We start from the raw sequence: 24,326 nt of genomic DNA, 5'->3' as shown, positions 1-24,326 counted from the left end.
ACCAAAACTGCTCTAAAAAATAAAGTATATTAATTTTAAAAAGTCCTGTTGGGACTTTAGTTGGGGGGTTGCACTGATTAACTTGCGGAGAATTGACATCTTTAAAATGGCAAGTCTTTGCATCCTGGAACATGGTGTATCTTCCATTAGTTCATGTATTCTTTGATGTCCTTCATTCATGTTTTATTGTTTATTTCAGGTATGTCTTCCACACTTTTATTTATTCCTAGGTATTTTATGACTTTTTTTTGCCATAGTGAATACCATTTCTCTTATTTCTACCATATCTTCTTGTTGGCTGTCTCTGCTATTTAAGAAAGTTGTTGATAATTTTAGTGTAGTTTAAAGTAGTTTATTAATATATACTATGTTGTTAATGTTCTCCATTAACCACTAAATCTATATTGTTCCAAAATCAGAATTTTTTAATAGTTATCTTTTTCTCTTTATGTCTTATCTCTAGTTTTTCATTACATACAACACATGTAGGCATATGGGCTAAAACCAAAATATTTTTACACTGACTGAAAAGAACTTTTAAGCCTCTCTCTCCAGGGACTCCAAGTAGAGATTTTTAACTCAGAAAATAGCAGTTTTGTGATGAGCTACAAGAGAATTTACATTATCTGTCAATAATGGTATTGCTTATGCACTTCCTTTCAGATCCCCAGCTATTAAAAATAGAATTCAATTAGTGTTTGGTGCTTTGGAAGTTCTGGCATTTATGATTCAACTCAAAAGGACAGCATTACATAGACAACTAAGTGATTATATAACAATACTTCTGAGTACGTTGGAGGAATTTCAACACACTTACTGAACAGAAAATAATTTTTCTCATGTATGCAAGTAAATAAATTAGTTATATATTTAGATGATGTTGTCCATCTTTAAATCAAAGATTTTAATGTCTCTTCAGGTCTCCAAGATTTTAATTCTTTACCTTGGTCAGATTCTTTACCTTGGTTATTACTCATCTGTAAAGTTCCTATATCATTTTTGCACTCATAGTTATTTAAGTTTTATCTTAAAAATTTAGATTGATACATCTTCCCTTAGTTTCAAAGTAAAATTAAAGCAGAAAATAAAGAGATAAGGGCAAATATAAGGTAATCCAGTATGATTTTATTTTTAATCCCCTTTGCTGGCTTAATGGTTTTATAGACTATATCTTTACTAACCACAGTCTACTTCAAAGTGCTAATATACCAGTTCATAAATAGTTAAAGAACCTTACACTAATATACTTTGGTTTCTCTCCCTGCAGCCTTTGTATTATTATTGTGATACATTTTACTTTTTTATATATTATAAACTATACTACATTGTTATTAGTTTTGTTTTAAATAATCAATTATCTTTTAACAGTGGAAATCACTTTTCTATTTACCCATGCAGTCACAGTTTATAGTGCTCTTCATTTCTTTGTGTAGAACCACATTCCCTGCTTTGGAGGAACTTCCTTTGGCATATTTTGTAGTTAGGGTCACTGGTAATAAATTCCTTTAGCTTTTGTAAGCCAGAAAAGGTTTCTATTTCACCTTCAGTTTTTTTTTTACTTTTAATTTTATTGGAGTATAATTGATTTACAATGTTGTGTTAGTTTCAGATGTATAGCAAAATGATTCAGTTATACATATACATATATTCATTCTTTTTTAGATTCTTTTCTCATATAGGTTATCACAGAATATTCAGTAGAATTCCCTGTGCTATACAGTAGCTCCTTGTTGGTTATCTATCTTATATATAGTAGTGTGTGTGTGTGTGTGTGTGTGTGTGTGTTCATCCAAGCTCCTGATTTATCCCTCCCCACATTTCCCTTTCAGTTATCTTCAGTTTTTTTTTTAACATCTTTATTGGAGTATAATTGCTTTACAACGGCGTGTTAGTTTCTGCTGTATCACAAAGTGAATCAGCTATATGTATACATATATTCCCATATCATCTTCAATTTTGAAAGCCATTTTCACAGGTTATAGAACTCTAGGTTGGCAGTTTTTTCTTTCACTACTTTAAAGATGTTACTCCACTGCCTTCTTTCTAGCATTGTTTCCTTGGAGAAATATGCTGACATTCATATCTTTGTCCCTCTGTACAGAATATGTCTTTTCCTTCTGCTTGCTTTAAAAATTTTCCTTTATCACGGTTTTTAAGGAGTTGATTATGATGTGGGGTTTACTGAGTTCTTAGATCAGTGAATTTAGAGTATACATCAAATTTGGAAGACTTTCAACCATTATTCTTTTCAAACGTTTTTTCTTTTTTTGCTTATTCCTTGTCCCTCAGGCACTACAATTGCATGTATATTAGGCTGATTGAAGTTGTCCTATAGCCCTCTGAAACTCTGTTCATTTTTGAGTCTTTCTTTTTTTCTATGTTTCATTTAGTTTCTTTTGTTATTTCTTTAGGTTCACTAATCTTTTCTTCTTCAATGTCTAACTTGCCATTAATCCCATCTAGTGTTTTTTTTTATTTTATATTTTTATTTTATTTTTAGCTCAACGCACTGTAGTTTTTAATCTCTTGATCTTCCATTTGGGTCTTCTTTGTATCTTCTGTCTCTGTAACTTTTTGCACATATGGAATACAGCTATAATAGATGTTTTAATGTATTTGTCTGTCTGTAACATTCATGTTAGTTCTGGGTTGGTTTCTGTTGAATTTTCTCTTTATTATGGGTTGTATTTTTCTGCTTCTTTGCATGCCTGCTAATTTTAATTAGATGCCAGACCATGTGAATTTTATATTTTTTGGATGCTGTATATTTTTGTATTCCTATAGATCTTCTTGAGCTCTGTTCTGGGATAAAGTTAAGCTAATTGGAAAGAATTTGACAGTTTCACATCTCACAGTTTTAGGGTTTGTTAAGAGGAACTAAAGCAATGGTCAGTCTATGGCTAATCATTTCCAACTACAAAGCCCTCTGAGGACTCTACCCAGTGCCTTGAGAATTGTGAGCATTTCCAGTTTGACCACTTGGGACAGACATTTTTTCCAGTCTTACGTGAGTACAGAGCCCTGTTACCTCTAATACTTCCAGGTGATTCTGCCCTCAGCCTTAAGTAGTTTCTTCACACACATGCACTGATTGGTACTCTGCTGAATCCTTAAGGGAGAACCTTTACAGACCCATAGCTCCATCTCTGTCCTGCTCTCTTCTCTCTGTCACCCTATTCTACAGACTCTAGCCACCTTGGTCCCCCAGACTGTTGGCTGTATCTCTGAATTAGTAAGTTTGCCTATTTTCTTGTGGGTCCCTCTTCCCTGCTTGTTGAATTAGAAAATCTCTTCAGTCTGTAAGTGTCAAAATTCACAGGGCTTACCTTGTGAATTTTCCATCTATTAGGGACCACTGCTCTTCATTGCCTAATGTCCATTGTGTTGAAAAACCCTCAAAACTATTGATTTTTATTTATTTATTTTCTAACCTAGTGCCTTACATGACTCTTATGTGTTTCTAAAATTCACTGAATGATATTCGTAGATTTTCTAGGAAAGAATCATATCAGTATAAAAAGAGATACTTTTTTTTTTCCATTTTAAATTTAGTACTTTGGTTTTTTTCTTATCTTCTTCTAGAAGGTAATACTTTTAGTTCAGTAATGAATAATAGAGGTAAAAGAGGATAGTTGGTCTTTTCTCAAACTTTAATGAGAATGCTTCTAAGCTTTCATAATTAAGTATGGTATTTGCTGTATGTTTTTTAAAATTTATCATCCATTCCTAAACAAGTTAAGAATTTTTCTTCTATGCAATGTATAGCATCAGATATTTTTGTTTTTGTGAAAATACAAGTATTACATCTTTCTAAATGCTTTAAGAGTCTATTCAGATGATCATGTGATTTTTTTCTTGTTTAATATATCAATATAATTAATTCCATTAACGTATTTCCTAATGTTGAACCAACGTTGCATTCCTGAACAAATCATCAGTGGCCAAACTGTATTTAAAAAAAAATCATTAAATTTTACTTGCCAATAACATACAATTTTAAAATCTATGTAAGTGGGAGTGGCTGATAGCATATGTGTGTATGCACATGTGAGCACATGGGTATTCGATCTGTGTCTAGTTTTGGAATCGAAGTTATACTAGAGTCATAACAATAGCAAGTTGGTAAGCAACTATGTTCAAGAAGTAATAGAATACATGAATAGCCCTATAACCAATAAAAAAAATTACATCAAAATTAAAAAATTCCCCAGTGAATACTATCAAACCTTCAAGTAGCTAATAATTGTAGTCTTATACAATTTCTCCCATAAAATAGAAAATATAATACACTAAAAAACTAACTTTATGAAGCTAGAATAACCGGGATTCTCAGACCAGACAAAATTTATAAATCACACACACACACACACACCCCTAATCTCTGTGTAGGAAAGGATTAATAAAACTAAGGAAATAGGGGAGTTAAACAGAGAAATTCAAATGCATTAAAATTTTGAAAATTTTATTCATTATAAAGTTTAAACAGGGAAGAAGCTATTTTCATAGTATATAACTTTCAAAGGGTCAGTATCAAAAATAGGTTTTAGAAAGGCCTTCTAAAATCAACGAGAGAGACAGAAAGTTTATCAGTACAAATAAGGGCAATTCTGACAAAAATGTTGCTTTAAAAAACATCAAGCAACCATAATACACCTTGCTGGTTAGAATGTAAATTCATGCAAGCATTTTGTAAAATAATTTGTCATTTTAAAAAAATTGAAGATGCATATAATCTACAACCCATTCCTAGGGATATATGCAATGCACTGAGATGTGTTCAAGAGTGTTAATAGCAACATCATTTGTAACAGTAAAGTTTTAACAACAAGAAAATCTCCATTTATAGGAAGATGAATGGACTGTGGTATATTCACATAATAGAATCCTGTGCAGCAATGAAAATGAGTTGAATACAGCTCTATATATCTCAATAGGAATAAGTCTCATGATAGTGTTAAATGAAGAAATCATGTTGCAGTAAAACCAGACAGCATAATACCATTTATATGAAGCTCAAAGGCATATAAAGTATAAATAATATATTATCGAGGGGTTCATACATTATGACAGTAAATGAGAAAATGATGCATATAAATTTTAGAAGACTAGCTACTCTTAAGAGGTGATGAGAGAGAGAGGGGGGAGTTGGTATAGAGAGGAAAGAGGGTACAACCCATGGGGGGCTTCAAAAGTATTGCTAATACTCTATTAACATTTGTGAAAGGTTTATGAGTATTTTACAATTATTTTTATCCTTATACCTTTATATTATTTATTTTTCGGATATATAAAGTATTTCATAATAATAAAAATAAATGAAATAAATTTTGCATTCATACTAGCTATATAGGTAATGGAATTTTAATTGTTTAACTCAATCTTATTCAGCCTCCTAAAAGAGCTGTCCTTAAAACTATAATTTATTCAAATGCGTTATAAACTAATTGAATTTTAAGATGGTATTTGGAGGTCTCAAGTTCTTGAAAATAATTTTGTCTTTTGAAAAGTTACCTTATGAGCAACCAATTAAAATATTTAACTGAAAATATTAACCTTACATTGGCAGAATGTGTAAACACAATCAACTTCTTTTAAAATCCCTGTTTGAAATAATTAACATGTCTTTTGAAAATGAAAGTTATAATTTTTATTCATTTAAAGATAAATTCCTAACAGTAATATTAAAATGCAATTATAATTCAAACTGTGTTTTAACCATTAATTTTGTTTTTAACTGTAACATTACATTAAAAAAGAAGAAATATGGGCTTCCCTGGTGGCGTAGTGGTTAAGAATCTGCCTGCCGGGCTTCCCTGGTGGTGTGGTGATTGGGGGTCTGCCTGCCAGTGCAGGGGACACAGGTTCGAGCCCTGGTCTGGGAGGATCCCACATGCCGCGGAGCGGCTGGGCCCGTGGGCCGCAACTGCTGAGCCTGCGCGTCTGGAGTCTGTGCTCCGCAACAAGAGAGGCCGCAATAGTGAGAGGCCCGTGCACCACGATGAAGAGTGGCTGCCACTTGCCGCAACTAGAGAAAGCCCTCGCGCAGAAACGAAGACCCAACACAGCCAAAAATAAATAAATTAATTAATTAAAAAAAAAAAAAAAAAAAAAGAATCTGCCTGCCAATGCAGGGGACACGGGTTCAAGCCCTGGTCTGGGAAGATCCCACATGCTGCGGAGCAACTTAAGCCCATGCGCCACAACTACTGAGCCTGCAAGCCACAGCTACTGAGCCCGCGCACCACAACTACTGAAGCCCATGCGCCTAGAGCCCGTGCTCCGCAACAAGACAAGCCACCACAATGAGAAGCCCACGCATGGCAACAAAGAGTAGCCTCCGCTTGCCGCAACTAGAGAAAGCCTGCATGCCTCGACGAAGACCCAACACAGCCAAAAATAAATAAATTAAATAAATAAATTATATAAAAAAAGAAATATAACTTCTATGTTGTTAGAACTGACAAAATGCCAAAAAGTGTACTCATACAATAGTAAGACACAAAATTAAACAAGTTTGATGTGAGTGCGTGAGTGTGTGTGTTCAGCGTGTATTTTACATGTAACATTCTCCACAAGCTAACATCTTAAGGGAAAATAACTATCATTGTGAGTCCAAGAAGTCATGATTTTGAATTGAGAGGAAGAACTCAATCTTCTCTCACATCAGGCCTGCTGACCTCAGGGTCTTTGCAGGAGTTGTTGCCTTTGCCTGGAATGTTCTTTCCCTAGGTATCCTTATAGCTACCATCCTCACTTTATTGGGATCTCCACTCACCTTTTCAGAGAGATCTTCCCTTGTCATTCCATCTAAAATATTAACTTATCCCTTAATAGTTCATATCTCCTTATTTGTCTTCATTTTTCCTCCATCACACTTATTGTTTTCTAACATGCTATTTATTCTACTTTTTTTCCCCACTATCTGTCTCCAAAACATAATTTAATTTAACTTTCTCAAGGACAGGGATTTTTGTATTTTCTTTTCTATCTATCTATCTATCTATCTATCTATCTATCTATCTATCTATCTATCTAATCTATCACTGTATCACCAATATATTAATAAATATATCAAATATTTGTCAAATGAACAAAATATGAGTGAATGCCATTATGAAATAAGAACTATCCATCATTAGAAGACAAACAGCTTTGATTAAAATAAACTTAAGTAACTGGGCTAAAGTATACAATAGACATGTATCTTCCGCAAGTTCATTGGAATCCAAATTGTTACAAATAATGCAAAATGAACTAATTTTATCATAAAGTATTAGGAGATATATTTAAAAATTGTCACAAAAGACTTTAGTGGTAAGAATTATATATCACAGTGTTACATTGGTAAGTTTTAGACATATTTTGTTGTTGGAACAATAAATAAATATTCACATTTGTTTTAATTAAGATTTTATTTAAAGGCATATTGCATGGCTTATTGATTTAGAATAGCTTAGGTAGAAGATTAAATATTCAATTGGGCACATAATGCAAAAATGTTAACAGTAAATTTAAAATACCAGTTTAAACTCTTGATTTAAAAATTACATATTATTTCTATCTTTTGTCACCATGTACGCAAACATCGCCTGTACTCACAACAAATGATGTGATTTATATCCCTAGCCCCAGGTTTGGGCTCTAATACTCTTCTCACTATATGTTATCTGGGCTGCTGGGAAAGAAGTTGAATCCATGTTTTGGAATAGGGAGTTTTCAAGGTGGGTTGGGATTTTTGTTGTTCAAAAAAGCAAAGAGCGCTTTTAAAGGTTTAGAGGTGGTATAAACAATTTTCAGAAACCATATGAAAGGTAGCTTTCATTGGAAAAATTGTGATAATTTGGCCAATTCAGATAAAAGTAAATTGTAGATAAGACAGCTTACATCTGTGAAAAGCAGGGGTCAATAATGATATTGGAAATAAAATAAATATGTTTAAAGATAACTAGTACTGAACTTTGTGTGATTATATTCAAATAGAAAACTCTTCTTAAGTTTAATTGTATGTATCTACCTGCCTATACTCCTGCTTTGTGATGCCAGGATGTGCCTGGGATTCTGCAAAACGCATTTCTTTTCTGCCAGCTGCCTTCATGTTAGGTTTTTGTCAATCAGGACCCTGAAGAGAGCCTGCAGGGCTGATGGAGGGAGACTTGACAGGCTCCTTCACTTCTGTCCCTGTGGGTTTTGCATCTGGTTCCTTCTCCTGTAGCAGTTGATTGAAGTTTGCATATTTTCTCATATATGCAGAACAGACTTCACGGCACCCCTCAGATTCACCAGCTGGCTAGCACCTCCTCCTGAGATATGAGCCCCAGGCCCGCAATACCCCTCTTCTGAGTGGTTTCCTGCAATTGCTCCTCTGTGATATCTCAGAGTTCTCTTTCTGCCCTTTCAGTTACCTACTTAACAACCTTATACCTAGTTACATTTTTTTCATATTAAATTCTTTAAAATAACTTTTATGATTCTGTCTTCTGACTGGTCCCTGACTGATATCTCTCATCCATTCCTGCTCTTGTCTACAAGGTAACAACCACCAAAAGTTGCTCTGAATCCTTCTATACATTTCACCCTGCTTTTAGAATTATACATAACATGCAAACACACACACACATACAGACACAGACAACATGCAATCTACAGAACCTTGAATATTTTATCGTATAATGTTTAGGGAAGCCCAAACCTCTCCAGGATTCTTTTTAATTCTTTGGACCCTCTCTTTCATGTATCTTTCTTCTCTGTGTGCTGTGGCTTTGCTGCATGACTCTATACTGTACCATGTTAACCCCATGTGAAGTTCAAAAATCTCTCTGAGCTCCCCTTAGAGAGAGCAGTCACACAAAAGCACTGGTGGGCATTAGACTTTACTCATGATTCCATATGGGGATGGAAGAAGCATTTACACTAGTTTGTATTAAAGATTTCTGTTCCCAAAATTTCCTCTAACTTGTTTCATCAATGGAGGTTTTCACTTTATATATATATTTTAAAGCTATCTTGTTCGAGGCATAGAGATTCATGTTTATTTTATGATTTTGGTGGGTTATACCTTTTATCTACATTAAAAACATTCCTTTCAACATTCTTTGTTCATCCTAGACCTTTTTGTCCCTATACCCATTCCTTACCCAACTCTGCTCTTCACTGTATCATGGGGCACTGATGTATGAGGCTGTGTTTCCCAGGCTCCCTGGCTTGCAGGTGGGTTTGGCCAGTGTGAGGCTGTGGAGGGAGATGCGAGTGTGCAGGAAGAGAACAGTTAGGGTACTTATCCCCTTTCCTTTTTGCCTCCTGTCTAGGCTGCTTCTCCTGGTGACTCCAGCTTCCACCAGTCAGTTCACAGTGGTTTTAGAGACAAGACACTGGAAACATTGCCTCCTTTCTTTGTCCCTCAGCCTAGTGCCACCACACCCTCTCCCCTTTTGATATCTCAGTCACTCCACACCTATGAATAGTTCTCGCCATTAAATTCTCTCTATTGAAAATACTTGCAGTTGTTTCCATTTTCCTGGTTAGACAGGAGGAAAAAGCCATTTCATGCCTTCTAACTTGTCTGACATGGACGCTGCCATTTTTTTTCTTTTTGTTAGTATTTACCCGACATATCTTCATCTATTCCTGTGTTATGTCTCTCTTGTTTTAGTGCTTTTCTATTAAACAGCATGGAACTGGGTTTTACTTTTTTACTTAATTGGAAAGGATTGTTTACTGTTAAAAGGTGAAGTTAGCCCTTTTGCATTTATTGTGATCACTGTTTTTTGTTATTTTATAATCTTCTAATAACTATATTTCTGTTTTTCTTCCAGTCCCTTTCTTGACTTTTGATTGATGGATCAAAATTTCTTTGTTCTCTTTAACTATAGCAGTTTGAAATTTCTAAACTTGTGTTTCAGCATTGAGATTTTTTTCAGACTTTAGTTTTTAGAGCAGTTCTATGTTCACAGCAAAATTGAGAGGAAGGTACAGAGATTTCCCATATTCTCATGCCCCCATACATACATATAGTCTCCCCCATTTACAACACCCCCCTCCAATGGTACATTTGTTATAAAAGGTGAACTGACATTGACACATCATAATCACCCAAAGTCCATAGTTCACATTAGGGTTCACTCTTGGTGCTGTAGGACAAATGCATAATGACATGTATTTACCATTATAGCATCAGGCAGAAAATGTTCACTATCCTAAAAATTTTCATCCTTCTCCTTCTACCACTGATCTTTTTTACTGTCTTCATAATTTTGCCTTTTACAGAGGCAAAATATCATATATTTGAAATCATACACTATGTATCCTTCTCAGATTGGCTTCTTTCATTTACTAATACACATTTAAAGCTCCTCCAAGTCTTTTCATGGCTCAGTAGCTCATTTCTTTTTAGTGCTGAATATTCCATTGTCTGGAAGTACCACAATTTATTTATTCATTAATCTACTGAAGAATATCTTGGTTTCTTGCAAGTTTGGACACTTATGAGTAAAGCTGCTAAAAACATCTAAGTATAGGTTTTTTGGACAAAGTTTTCAAATCCTTTGGGTAAACACCAAGGAGTGCATTGCTTAATGGTATACTATGCTTAGTTTTTTTTTTTTTTTTTATAAAGGAACTCCTTTATTTTATTTATTTATTTATTTATTTATTTATTTATTTATGGCTGTGTTGGGTCTTCGTTTCTGTGCAAGGGCTTTCTTTAGTTGTGGCAAGCGGGGGCCACTCCTCATTGCGGTGCGCGGGCCTCTCACCATCGCGGCCTCTCCCGCTGCGGAGCACAGGCTCCAGACGCGCAGGCTCAGCAGTTGTGGCTCACGGGCCCAGCTGCTCCACAGCACGTGGGATCTTCCCAGACCAGGGCTCGAACCCGTGTCCCCTGCATTGGCAGGCAGATTCTCAACCACTGCGCCACCAGGGAAGCCCTATGCTTAGTTTTTAAAGAAACCACCAAACTGTCTTCCAAAGTGGCTGTACCATTTTGCATTCCTACCAGAAATGAATGAAAGTTCCTGTTGCCTCCACATCCTTGCCAGCATTTGGTGTTGTCAGTGTTCTGGATTTTGGTCATTCTAACAGGTGTGTAGAGATATTTGTTGTTGTTTTGATTTACATTTTCTTGATGACATATGATGTAGAATGTCTTTCCATATACCTTTTTGCCATCTGTATATCTTCTTTGGTGAGGTGACTGTTAAGGTGTTTGGCCCATTTTTTAATCAGGTTGTTTGTTTTCGTATTGCTGAGTTTTAAGAGTTCTTTGTATATTTTGGAAAACTATCTTTATCAGACAGGTCTTCTACAAATATTTTTTTCCAGCATGTGAGTTGTCTTCTCATTCACTTGGCACTGTTTTTGACAGAGCAGAAGTTCTAAATTTTAATGTGCTCTAACTTACTTCTTTCATGGATTGTGCTTTTGGTATCATATCTAAAAATCATCACAATATCCAAGGTCATTTAGGTTTTCTCCTGTTATCTTCTAGAGGTTTTATAGTTTTGTGTTTTATATTTAGGTCTATGATCTCTTTTGAGTTAATTTTTGTGGCAATATTGAGTCTTCCTATCCATGAAAATGGAATATCTCTTTATTTCTGTAGGTCTTCTTTGATTTTGTTCATCACAGTTTTTTGATTTTCTTTATATAGGTCTTGTCCATATTTTGTTAGATTTATACCTAGGTATTTCTCTATTTGTGTACTAATAAAATGGTGTTGTATTTTTAATTTCAAATTCCACTTGTTGATTGCTGGTGCATAGGAAAGCAATTGATTTTTGTATATTAACGTTGTATCCTGCAACTTTGTTATAATCAATTGTAAGTTCCTGAGGTTTAAGATCAATCTTTTGAAAATAACTTTTAATTAAAGTGTAATATATATATATATAATGCTCAAATCAAAAGTGTACAGCAAGATGAATTTTCAAAAAGTGAACAGCCTGTGTAATCAGCAACCCAGAAAATTCCTTCTTCTTTTTTAGTCACTTTTTCCCCCAAAAAGTTACCCCTAATTTTTGGTAAGCTTTTTTGAGTTTATGTTTTTCTGTCACATCAGTATTTATAATCTCTGAAGAAAATAAAACCTTTAGCATTTCTAAAATTTTCTGTTTGTCTTCCTGCTCCCCAAGACTCAGGTTTTGATAATATCTGTTATTTAAAAAACACTCTATATTTTAGCTCCAGATTTTAAAAAAATGGTTTAAAAATTTTCATTATGCCTCTTGCTTTTAAAAGCATCTATTCTGAGCAGTTGCAGTAAACTTTAGAAGTACACTGTCACTCTTGTTTTGATGTAACTCTAGGGTTTACTGGTTGTTTCTATCTCCAGTGTGTTTCATATACAAGATTTTTCTCTTTTTTGGATTACATATATTAGATTATATATTATATATATTTATATTGGATTATATATTTTGGATTATATATACTTTTTTTATTTGGCTTGAATATATAATTGAGTAATTTTCCTTTTCAAAAAAACCAAATTTGTTGGTATTTTTTTTGAGTCCTAGAAATGTTTAGCTTGTCTTCATGTGCAAATGATAAAGTGGGTTGTTAAAGAATTCAAGGATCACAGTATTTTCTTCAGAACAATATAGACATTTCTTCATTGTGTTTTAGTATTTAGCATTTTATGATACATTCAGTATATGTTTATTTCTCTTCCCTTTTTAGTAATTTTTTTTTTTGTCATTCTAGAAGTTCTTAGTAGTATTTTTTACTACTCTGAACCTCTGAATTCAGAAACAATTGCAGGATCCATCTGGGAATACGTGACTACTTTCAGTATTTCTTTTTAGTATTTAGCTGACACTTTAGTTATGGAAACTCAAGTCTTTCTCATATAATTTACATATATATCACTTGTCTTTTCCTTTACATTCTCAAATTGGACTTTTAAATTAAAGCTTTGGATGTTGAGTGTGTGTACATTTTGTTATTCTGTCTTTCACTGTGTTTTATATTATGCTAATCATATTTTTGTCTAAGAATTTAAAAAAATTCTAATTGTACCTCTTTATCAGCCTGCTCTTATTATATGATGCAATATTGCTTTCAATATCAAAAGCAATATTCAGATTTTTGGCAACATTTTCTTCTCTTCCTTACATTAATGCTGTTTTCTTGGGAAACCATTTGTTTTGCTTTTACAGGGCAACACATCACTTTCATGCCATTATTTTTCTTTAAATCCCTGGTGATTCTTGCTTGTCTGTATATATATATATCTATGCATTAATATCTAGAATAGTCAACATTAGTAGTTGATATAGAGCTCTACCTTAACATAGGTTGACTTTATTATAAAATGCTGAATACTAAAACACAATGAAGAAATTCCTATATAGCAGCTGTAGGTTCCCCTTCCTCCAGTCATAAATGGGAGTATTATCTACAGTTTTAATTGGGTGAAGAGATGTGGGTCAGCTTCTTTTAGGGTATACAGACCCGTATCTACTGTGGTGGCCTGAAATTGCCTGGGAGCTACTCCATTTTCCTTTTTGGCTTCAATACCCATGCCAGGAGCCCACACTTTGTTCTTGCTCTGTGAACCTGCTGACTCTGTACTTGAAGATTTTGGGGGCTTTCTTGCAAAAATTATTATTCATTCCTTCAGTGCCATCCTTGTTTGCCTGGATTAGGTTACAACTCAGTTTGATCTCAATCTCAGTTCTGTCCCATTGTTTGGTGCCCTGTAGATAATTCCCAATGTTTCTTGTCTTCTAGTGGAAAAGTTTTGGCTCTTTACTGCTTCTATCAGATAATTACTATTTATTATTTTGCTTTTATCACTCAGTGGGATTTTTTTGGGAAGATAAATTGGTAAATTTTATTTATTTATTTATTTATTTAATTGGAGTATAATTGCTTTACAATGTTGTGGTAGTTTCTGCTATACAATGAAGTGAATCAGCTATATGTATACCTATATCCCCTCTCTCTTGATCCTCCCTCCCACCCGCCCAATCTCATCCATCTAGGTTGTCACAGAGCACCGAGCTGAGCTTCCTGTACTTTATAGCATGTTCCCACTAGCTATCTATTCTATGCATGGTAGTGTATATATGTCAATCCTAATCTCCCACTTCGACCCACCCTCCCCTTTCCCCTCTGTGTCCACATGTCCGTTCTCTACATCTATATCTCAATTTCTGCCCTGCAGATAGGTTCATCTGCACCATTTTTCAAGATTCCACATATATGCGTTAATATACGATATTTGTTTTTCTCTTCCTAGCTTACTTCACTCTGTATGACAGACTCTAGGTCCATCCACATCTCTGCAAATGACCCAACTTCGTTCCTTTTTTATGGCCGAGTAATATTCCATTGTATATATGTACCACATCTTCTTTATCCATTCATCTATCGTTGGACATTTAGGTTGTTTCCATGTCCTGGCTATTGTAAATGGTGCTGCAATGAACATTGGGGTGCATGTGTCCTTTTGAATTATGGTTTTCTCAGGGTATATGCCCAGTAGTGGGATTGCTGGGTCATACAGTAGCTCAATTTTTAGTTTTTTAAGGAACCTCCATACTGTTCTCCATAGTGGCTGTGTCAATTTACATTCCCACCAACAGTGCTAAAGGGTTCCCTTTTCTCCATACCATCTCCAGCATTTATTCTTTGTAGATTTTTTGATGATGGCCATTCTGACTGGTGTGAGGTGATACCTCATTGTAGTTTTGATTTGCATTTCTCTAATGATTAGTGATGTTGAGCATTCTTTCATGTGTTTCTGGCAATCTGTATATCCTCTTTGGAGAAACGTCTATTTAGGTCTTTGGCCAATTTTTGGATTGGGTTTTGTTTTTTTGATATTGAGCTGCATGAATTGCTTGTATATTTTGGAGATTAATCCTTTGTCAGTTGCTTCGTTTGCAAATATTTTATCCCATTCTGAGGGTTGTCTTTTCGCCTTGTTTATGGTTTCCTTTGCTGTGCAAAAGCTTTTAAGTTTCATTAGGTCCCATTTGTTTATGTTTGTTTTTATTTGCATTACTCTAGGAGGTGGGTCAAAAAAGATATTGCTGTGGTTTATGTCAATGAGTGTTTTTCCTATGTTTTCCTCTAAGAGTTTTATAGTGTCTGGCCTTACGTTTAGGTCTTTAATCCATTTTGAGTTTATTTTTGTGTATGGTGTTGGGGAGTGTTCTAATTTCATTCTTTTACATGTAGCTGTCCAGTTTTCCCAGCACCACTTATTGAAGAGACTCTCTTTTCTCCATTGTATATTCTTGCCTCCTTTGTCATAGATTAGGTGACCATAGGTGAGTGGGTTTATTTCTGGGCTTTCTATCCTGTACCATTGATCTATATTTCTGTTTTTGTGCCAGTACCACACTGTCTTGATTAATGTAGCTTTGTAGTATGATTTGAAGTTGGGGAGCCTGATTCCTCCAGTTCCGTTTTTCTTTCTCAAGATTGCGTTGGCTATTTGGAGTCTTTAGTGTGTCCATACAAATTGTGAAATTTTTTGTTCTAGTTCTGTGAAAAATGCCAATGGTAGTTTGATAGGGATTGCATTGAATCTGTGGATGGCTTTGGGTAGTATAGTCATTTTCACAATGTTGATTCTTCCAATCCAAGAACATGGTATATTTCTCCATTTGTTTATGTCATCTTTGATTTTTTTCATCAGTGTTTTATAGTTTTCTGAGTACAAATCTTTTTCCTCCTTAGGTAGGTTTATTCCTAGGTATTTTCTTCTTTTTGATGCCTTGGTAAATGGGATTGTTTCCTTAATTTCACTTTCTGATTTTTCATTGTTAGTGCATAGGAATGCAAGAGATTTCTCTGATTAATTTTGTATCCTGCAACCTTACCAAATTCACTGATTAGTTCTAATAGTTTTCTAGTGGCATCTTTAGGATTTTCTATGTATACTATCATGTTATCTGCAAACAGTGACAGTTTTACTTCTTCTTTGCCAATTTGTATTCTTTTTATTTCTTTTTCTTCTCTGATTGCCATGGCTAGGACTTCCAAAACTATGTTGAATAAGAGTGGTGAGAGTGGACATCCTTGTCTTGTTCCTGATCTTAGTGGAAATACCTTCAGTTTTTCACCATTAAGTATGATGTTTCCTGTGGGTTTGTCATACATGGCCTTTATTATGTTGAGGTAGGTTCCCTCTATGCCCATTTCCTGGAGAGTTTTTATCATAAATTGGTGTTGGATTTTGTCAAAAGCTTTTACTGCATCTATTGAGATGATCATATGGTTTTTATTCCTTAATTTGTTAATATGGTGTATCATTGATTGATTTGCGTATATTGAAGAATCCTTGCATTCCTGGGATAAATCTCACTTGATCATGGTGTATGATCCTTTTAATGTGTTGTTAGATTCTGTTTGCTAGTATTTTGTTGAGGATTTTTGCATCTATGTTCATCAGTGATATTGGTCTGTGATATTTTTGTCTGGTTTTGGTATCAGGGTGATGGTCACTTTGTAGAATGAATTTGGGTGTGTTCCTCCCTCTGCAATTTTTTGGAAGAGTTTGAGAAGGATAGGTGTTAGCTCTTCTCTAAATGTTTAATAGAATTCACCTGTGAAGCCATCTTGTCCTGGACTTTTGTTTGTTGGAAGATTTTTAATTACAGTTTCAACTTCATTACTTATGATAGGTCTGTTTATATTTTCTAATTCTTCTTGGTTCAGTCTTTGAAAATTGTACCTTTTGAAGAATTTGTCCATTTCTTCCTGGTTATCCATTTTATTGGCATATAGTTGTTTGTAGCAATCACTTGTAATCCTTTGTATTTCTGCCCTGTCAGTTGTGATTTATCCTGTTTCATTTCTAATTTTATTGATTTGCACCCTCTCCCTTTTTTTCTTGATGAGTCTGACTAATGGTTTATCAATTTTGTTTATCTTCTCAGAGAACCAACTTTTAGTTTTATTGATCTTTGCTGTTGTTTTCTTCATTTCTATTTCATTCATTTCTGCTCTGATCTTTATGATTTCTTTCCTTCTACTGACTTTGGGTTTTCTTTGTTCTTCCTTATCTAGTTACTTTAGGTGTAAGTTTAGATTTTTTATTTGAGTTTTTCTTGTTTCTTGAGGTGAGATTGAATTGCTGTAAACTTCCTTCTTAGAACTGCTTTTGCTGTGTCCCATAGGTTTTGGGTCGTCATGTTTTCATTGTCACTTGTTTCTATGTATTTTTAAAATTCTTCTTTGATATCTTCAGTGATCTCTTCGTTATTCAGTAGTGCACTGTTTAGGTTCCACATATTTGTGTTTTTTACAGTTTTCTTCCTGTAAATGATTTCCAATCTCATAGCATTGTGGTCAGAAAAGATGCTTGATACAATTTCAATTTTCTTAAATTTTCTGAGGCTTTATTTGTGACCCAAATGTGTCCCTGGAGAATGTTCCATGTGCACATTAGAAGAAAGTGTATTCTGCCACTTTTGGGTGGAATGTTCTGTAAATATCAATCAGATCTATCTGGTCTATTGTGTCATTTATAAAGCTTGTGTTTCCTTATTGATTTTCTGTTTGGATGATCTGTCCATTGGTGTAAGTGGAGTGTTAAAGTCCTCTACTATTATTGTGTTAATGTCGATTTCTCCTTTCATCATTGTTATCATTTGCCTTGTGTATTGATGTGCTCCTATGTTGGGTGCATAAACATTTATAATTGTTATGTCTTCCTCTTGGATTGATCCTTTGATCATTATGTAGTACCCTTCCTTATCTCTTGTAGCAGTCTTTATTTTAAAATCTATTTTATCTGATATGAGTATTGCTGCTCCATCTTTCCTTTGATTTCCATTTGCATGGAATATCCTTTTCCATCCTTTCACTTTCAGTCTGTATGTGTCCCTAGGTCTGAAGTGAGTCTCTTGTAGACAACATATAAATATGTGTCTTGTTTTTGTATCCATTCATCCAACCTGTGTCTTTTGGTGGGAGCATTTATTCCATTCACATTTAAGGTAATTATCGATATGTATGTTCCTATTACCATTTTCTTAATTGTTTTTGGTTTGTTTTTGTAGGTCTTTTCCTTCTCTTGTGTTTCCAACTTAAAGAAGTTCCTTTAGCATTGCAGAGCTGGTTTGGTGATGCTGAATTCTCTTGGCTTTTGCTTGTCAGTAAAGCTTTTGATTTCTCCATTGAATCTTAATGAGATCCTTGCTGGATAGAGTAATCTTGGTTGTATGTTTTTCTCTTTCATCACTTTAAGTATATCCTGCTACTCCCTTCTGCCCTGCAGAGTTTCTGCTGAATAATCAGCTGATAACCTTATGGAGATTCTCTTGTATATTATTTTTTGCTTTTCCCTTGCTGCTTTTAATATTTTTTCTTTGAATTTAGGTTTTGTTAGTTCAATTAATATGTTTCTTGGTGTGTTTCTCCTAGGGTTTATCCTGTATGGGACTCTGTGCTTCCTGGACCTGGGTGGTTATTTCCTTTCCCATGTTAGGGAAGTTTCTGACTATAATCCATTTGAATATTTTCTCAGACCCTTTCTTTTTCCCTTCTTCTCCTGGGATCCCTATAATTCACATGTTGGTGCACTTAGTGTTGTCTCAGTGGTCTCTGAGTTTGTTTTCAATTCTTTTCATTCCTTTTTCTTTATTCTACTCAGTGGCAGTTATTTTCACCATTCTGTCTTCCAACTCACTTATTCATTCTTCTGCCTCAGTTATTCTGTTATTGATTCCTTCTAGTGTATTTTTCATTTCTGCTATTGTGTTGTTCATCTCTGTTTGTTTTTTAGTTCTTCTAGATCTCTGTAAACATTTCTTGTATTTTCTTGATCCATGCCTCCATTCTATTTCTGTCATTCTGGATCATCTTAATTATCATTACTCTGAATTCTTTTTCAGGTAGGTTGCGTATTTCCTCTTCATTTATTTGGTCTTGTAGGTTTTTACCTTGCTCCTTCATCTGTAATGTATTGTTTTATCATCTTATTATTATTATTTTTTGATGAGTGGGATTGTGTTCCTGTCTTACTGGTTGTTTGGCCTGAGGCTTCCAGCACTGGAGTTTGTAGGCTGTTGGGTAGAACCAGGTCTTGGTGCCGAGACGAGGACCTCCGGGAGATCTCACTCCAATGAATATTCCCTGGGGTCTGAGATTCTCTGATAGTCTGGTGGTTTGGACTCAGAACTCCCACCGCAGGAGCTCAGGCCCAACCCCCAGCTCATTAACCAAGATCCCACAAGCTGCATGGGGCAGCAAAAAAAAAAAAAAAAAGGAGCAGAAAAGTAATAAAGAGTAAAAAATAAAATATGATTACAAAACTAATAGATATGTTAGAAAAAAAATATACATGAAGGAGCAACCGAAAGGTAAAACAGAACCATAATAGCCAAAAAAACTGAAAATGGCCTTGGCTGTGGTGGGTGGGGCTTATGCAGGGGTGGGGTTTAAGTGCCAGTGGGTTCTAGGCTTAGGACCCACGTGGCTGGAAAAGGCCCTAGGGCACAGGGCTTAGGCTCAGCTTAGCCAGAGGGGCCCAGGAGTGCCTGTGGCTTCGGAGGGCAGAGAACAAGGCCTGAGACCCCAGCAGGCTCTCTGGGCCCGAGTGGGCAGTGGAAACTCTAGGTGCATTCCCCCAATCCTCTGATCATGAAGGGTCCCTCCCTGTCTGCCTCACCTCTTCTTCCCCCCCTCCCTCCCACACCCCTAAGACCCACATGCCTGCAGGGGCCTTGGAGGTTGGAGTACCTGGCCTGGGACCCCAGCAGGCTTCCTGGGGCCTGATTGGGCAGGGGAAATGCTAGCCTCACTCTCCCTGATCCCCCGAACCCCCAAGGATCCCTTCAGACATAGGAAACCCTCTGCTCTCCCAGCTGCCCCTCAGGGGTGCCGGTCCCATCTGGCCTCCACTTCTCCTACCTCCTCACTCCCCCCTACATCCTACCCAGTAGCTTGGGGGTTCCTCCCTTCTACTTGGCTGATGAGGTCTCCCACCAGCATCTGGTAGGTACCCTAGCTGTGGAGAGATGTGAACTCCGTGTCCTCCCACTCTGCCATCTTCTGATACTTTTTAAAGTGTGTTGTTTGCCGTATTAAATAAGATGCTCTTTGATCAGTTTTAATGAAATCCTACTGATCTTAACCCAGTATGGTTAGTCTGTCTGATGAAGCATCAATACCTGCCTGATAAACAACCTTTGAGAACTTGGAAATACAACAAGACTGATGCATTCCCAATACTTATCATGTGGCAACAGGATCTTTACTAGTGCTTTAGTATCACTCAACTCTCTATATAGAGGATACTCAACCTGTAGTCTTTGTCCTACCTAATTACTGAGTCTAGAGAACCAAGGCTGGTTAAATCAGGTATCTGAGCCAGACCAAAGATTTTATATATCCAAGTGTTATTCTCCTGCCTCACCTTTTGAGTGGTTCTCTGAAGTTCAGGTTCCTTGCTTGTCTCTCAGTGGTAATATACAGTTAGCTAGGTTCATGCATGGTTCATCCTTGCCTATAGCTGGCTTTGAAATTCAGCCTGTTTGAATGGGCCCTAAACCCATCACTGACCCTTGATAGGTGTCTTTCTCTAGAGGCTTCAAAGCTATCCCAGTACTTCCAGCAGCTGCCTTGAATCATGTCTTAATCCATAGAGATTCTTGAGCAGAAAGCTTCATCTATTTGTCATTGATCCCCTGTCCAGAAGCTTCAGAGACTCTCACCTAGCTGTTCAGCCTTGTTCATTGGACATGGAATATAAACTTTATACACAATAATTTGGATTGCTAGCAACTTTATTTGGAGGTCCCACTCTATTTCTACATCAGAAACTTAGCCTTTGCCTAGCAAAATCTCACACATTTCTTTTTTTTTTATTTTATTTATTTATTTATTTATTTATTTATTTATTTATTTATTTATTTATTTATTTATGGCTGTGTTGGGTCTTTATTTCTGTGCGAGGGCTTTCTCCAGTTGTGGCAAGTGGGGGTCACTTTTCATCGTGGTGCGTGGGCCTCTCACTATCGCGGCCTCTCGTTGCGGAGCACAGACTCCAGACACGCAGGCTCAGCAATTGTGGCTCACGGGCCTAGTCGCTCTGCGGCATGTGGGATCTTCCCAGACCAGGGCTTGAACCCGTGTCCCCTGCATTGGCAGGCAGATTCTCAACCACTGTGCCACCAGGGAAGCCCCAAATCTCACACATTTTGATGGCCCATTGCTGAGGTCCAACAAGTCTCCTGACTAAGGCAATTTTCTGGCACTTCTCAGGAGGTTGCTTTGATTTTAAAAATGTACTTGATGGTCAAAAGTTGTTGTCTGTGGGTGTTAGTATTGTTAAAGATTCTCTCTCTTTTCTTAAATCTACAATAAGCATATACTACATTTCAAAGAAATTAAACCCAAAACTTATTTTGAACTATTATTGCTAAGAATTAAATTTCTACCTAAGAATGGAATGCAGGGATAATAAAAGATGATATAACCATTGAAGGAAGCAGCTTTGCAGATTACCCATCAGTAATGGGGTGCTTTCCCACCTGCCACTGCTCCTCTCCAGATACTCCCAGTCTGTTTTTCTAGAGAAAATTATTAGAATCAAATGAATTGAAGTATACTTCATTAAGGAGGGGTAGAGATTTAACGTGTTATAAACAGTTTTAGTGACTATGCTGTTTGCTACCTATGTTTCAGATGTAGAAATGTTTAAATATTTAAATTCTTGACTTTGATAAATTAATTAATAATGTGTTGTCTATTGACATTTCTGAAGCTCTGTTCTACCCCATATCAGAGTGTCTGCTGAATAATTAATAGTTAAGGCTTTTTATTTTTCTCCCTGCTCCCCCACTAGTGTCATTTGAGTTTTGGACCATAGTTGGTGCAGTAAGAATAATATGGACTTTAGCAACATTCTCATTTGATTTCCAGTATCACCAGTTTCTAGGCTGGTGAATTTGGTCAAGTCACTTAATAGTTCTAAGTTTCTGTTTCTTCATATTATGATCATAAGAATAGTAATATGACATAGGGCTTCCCTGGTGGCGCAGTGGTTGAGAATCTGCCTGCCAATGCAGGGGACACGGGTTCAAGCCCTGGTCTGGGAGGATCCCACATGCCGCGGAGCAACTGGGCCCATGAGCCACAATTGCTGAGCCTGCGCGTCTGGAGCCTGTGCTCCGCAACAAGAGAGGCCGCGATGGTGAGAGGCCCGCGCACCGCGATGAAGAGTGGCCCTCGCTTGCCACAATTGGAGGAAGCCCTCGCACAGAAACGAAGACCCAACACAGCCATAAATAAAAAAAAAAAAAAAAAGTAATATGACATATAATAATGAAGAGAATAATACCTACTTCTTAGGGTGAGGATTAAGAGAGTAGGGTCTGGAATTAAATTGCTTGAGTTTGGATCCCCACAAATGCCTAGCTATCTAACTTGTTAAAGCCACTAATGTCTCCAAGGCTCCGTTTCCTCATATGTGGGTTGAAAATAATAGTAGTATCTTTCTCACAGGATTGGGGCAAAACATATAGGCATATTATATTTTATTTCAGAGTTTAGCACATTATAAATATTCAATAAATTAAATATTTTATGATTATCATAATACATTAAAAATATGGTTATTGGCTTTTCTTTCTTATTCACTCTTCATGTTTTGTCTTTTAATTAATTAATTAATTAATTAATTAATTATTTTGGCTGTGCTGGGTCTTTGTTGCTGCGCATGGTTTTTCTCTAATTGTGGCGAGCAGGGGCTACTCTTCATTGCATTGCGGTGTGTGGTCTTTTCATTGTGGTGCTTTCTCTTGTTGTGGAACATGGGCTCTAGTTGTGTGGGTTTCAGTAGTTGCAGCAAGTGGGCTCAGTAGATGTGGCACGCGGGCCTTAGAGCATGCTGGCTTCAGTAGTTGTGGCACGTGGGCTTAGTAGTTGAGGCGCATGGACTCTAGAGTGCAGGCTCAGTTGTTGTGGTGCACGGGCTTAGTTGCTCCATGGCATGTGGGATCTTCCCGGACCAGGGATTGAACCTGTGTCCCTGTATTGGCAGGCAGATTCTTAACCATTGCACCACCAGGGAAGTCCCTCATCTTTTATTTGTACTGTGATACTGAATACAATCACATCCAATTAATCTATTGTTTATCTATACCGCATGTTGTTGGGAAATCTAGAAATCACCAAAACAGCCATGAAGCAGGTAGGCAATGGAAATTGGAGAATCTATGACTTGACAATTATTGGATATACTGTGATTGGACAGTTTGTCAAAATAAGCATTTATTCAGTTTTTATCCAGTTGTTATTTCACATCCTTCAAAAATTTTTCTTGTAAAGTTGTGACATTTTTCTATATGCCTTATAGTTTTCTTATTTGTTTATTTATTATTATTGTAAACAGTTGTTCTTTTTGTAATATAGTTCACAAGTAGATTACGCTGGTTTATAAAGATGCTGTTGATTTTCCGTACATTTCTTGAGCCCAGAAACTGTGTGTTTCTACTGTTTTTTTTTTCTTTTTTTCATTCTACTGGTTTGTTTGTGGATTCTGTTTGATTTATTATGTAGATCAGGGGTGTGAAAACTTTTTTTGGAAAAAGCTGGATGGCAAATATTTTTGTCTTTGAGGGTTATTGCAACTAATTAACTCTGTCATTGCAGGATAAAAGCAGCCATCAACAATGTATAAAGAAATGGGAGTGGCTGGATTTGGAGCACAATAGGCTTGATTTGGCCCATGGGTCTTATTTTACAGACACCTAATACAGATAGTCTTTTAGGGCATTTTTGTTCTTAAAGCCATACTGTAAGCCTTTTGTTTCTTTTTCTTATCATATTTCATGGGCTCACATTTCTATATTATAATATTATTCAGTGATGCCAATAGTGGTAATTCTTGCCTTTTCCCTGAATTTACTGGGATTCATTATAAAGTTTGTTGTTAAGATGACTTCATCTTTGAATTAAGAAATTTTCTCTCTATTCCTACCTTGCCAAAAGCTTTTTTTTAATTTTTAAATATAAGGTTTTTACTTTCAATCCTGAACAAATAAAATTTAATATTTCTATGTGAGGAAAAAATAAAATAAAAATTTAGAAAACAGCAAAATAACGGATTACTAGCAGCATTGGCTCCTATAATAACCATCTATAAAATACCACCTGAAAGACTCAATGTCTATTCTAAGGGCTGCTGGATTGTTAATGAGTAATTCATGACAATTTGCTACTTAAATGGAAGTATGAATGTACATTATTACATTAAGTGTGCTAAACCATAAAGAGAATAGATAAGCAAGAGTTAAAAGTAGTGGGAAGAAATAATGTAATAAGTCAATCAAATTAGCATGAGCTTAAAATAAGTACCTTTTAAACCTTTT

This window comes from Balaenoptera musculus, chromosome 2 (assembly GCF_009873245.2).
Source record: "Balaenoptera musculus isolate JJ_BM4_2016_0621 chromosome 2, mBalMus1.pri.v3, whole genome shotgun sequence".
Lineage (NCBI taxonomy): Eukaryota > Metazoa > Chordata > Mammalia > Artiodactyla > Balaenopteridae > Balaenoptera > Balaenoptera musculus.
Note: the sequence above shows the minus strand (reverse complement) of the source record.